Raw genomic sequence first — 1,594 nt, forward strand, 5'->3', positions numbered from 1 at the left:
AAGTTCTTGCTGGTGCTTCACATCCTTGGTAGAACTTTAAAATCATCAGGGGGAGCTTTTAAATTCCTAATGCCCAGGAGACACCCCAGATCAACTAAACAGACTCTCTGGGGTTGGGTTCCAGGAATCAGGAGTTTTGAAATCTCTCCAGGTGATTCCAATGTTTAGCCAAGGGGGGGGACCCACTATCTTATATGATGAGGCTGTAGGTGGACCTGTCCCTCCCCGTTTCACTCCTTATGCTCCGCCTGGTACCTTATATTTCCTATGCCTTGATCATGACAAAGTTGACCGCACTGCCAAACCTTTGCCCTCACTGTTCCTTCTGCTCAGGCCCTCCTTCCTCTAGAGATTTCCATGGCTGTCCCTACCTTCTCATTCAGGTCTCAATTCAGAGGTAACATATTCAGAGAGGACTTCTTTCACCGCTGTATCTCAAGTAGTTTTCCTCAAAGGCACTATCTCTTTACTTAGAGTTATTGACTCATGGTATTTTGAACTATCTGAAATGATCTAATTATCTGGTTTGAGCTGTTTCTATCCAATAGAAGGTAGCTTTGTAGGAATAGGAAGCTAGCCTTTGTGTTCACCACTGCTTCCCCTGAACCTGGAAGAGCATCTGGCACACAGCGGGTCTCAATAAATATATATACCCAGTCATTGAATTGCCCATCAGCAAGAGGGCAAAGCAAAAGGGTCTTTTGACTGACTCTGCTTAGGTCTTCTAAATGCCGGACAAAGATATTATCTCTCTCAACAGTCATTCCTCACTGGCAGACGTCAGGCACAACAGCGCTGGCGGATGCTCATGTGATGTGAGACATGGCGTTCAGTTTGGCTCAAGGAGCTCATGATCTAGTTATCACTTGCCTTCTGTAACCAGATGATGAGGATTCCTGCTAACAATGCTTTAGCTCAGCTTTTAAGCTGTGGTTACCATGAGTTCACACTTAATGATTCTAGGACATACAGTGCAGGGAAAATGTATTTGGAGACCGACACTGCCAGGAAGTGTCTCACTTCTCAAGACTTTTTCCCTCCGTCTCCGGAATCCCTAACAACTCTACACTTGATCCTCTAATTCCCCCTTAGGTTTATTCTAGCTCCAGAGAGCCAGATGGGTGGAGGTGATTTTTGGTGTGTGTTGGCTTGGCTTGCTCCGGTTGACCATGACTGGATCCTGCCTCTCTGTTTGCACCGTATCTTCCCACTCCTTCCAACTCCATCCGGGATGTCTGCCTGCAATGTTGTGGAATGTCATAGCCAGATACCCATGTGTGACATTAGGGATGCTGGGTGGAAAGGCCTTACCCATCCCTTCATTTCTTTTCCTTCTCTTCCATTTTCCCCCCTCTCTTTTTGTTTATTCTTTAGTCTATCTCCCCTCCACATCAGTAACATCCCCATCCTTTTAGAGTCTACAAGTCTTTAGGAGCCTTGGAGGGGGAGAGGTAGGTATGCAAATGTGTTTGGGAGACTGAAGACAAGACAGTCATGGTCCCTGCCCTTAGGAAGTATGGTAAGGCAGGTCAAGTACATCCATCATCAACCAAATCTGCCATTACTGAATCAGGGAGTGTGATAAGGCAAATAA

The sequence above is a fragment of the Camelus dromedarius genome, chromosome 19 (genome assembly GCF_036321535.1).
Source record: "Camelus dromedarius isolate mCamDro1 chromosome 19, mCamDro1.pat, whole genome shotgun sequence".
In the NCBI taxonomy this organism is placed as follows: domain Eukaryota; kingdom Metazoa; phylum Chordata; class Mammalia; order Artiodactyla; family Camelidae; genus Camelus; species Camelus dromedarius.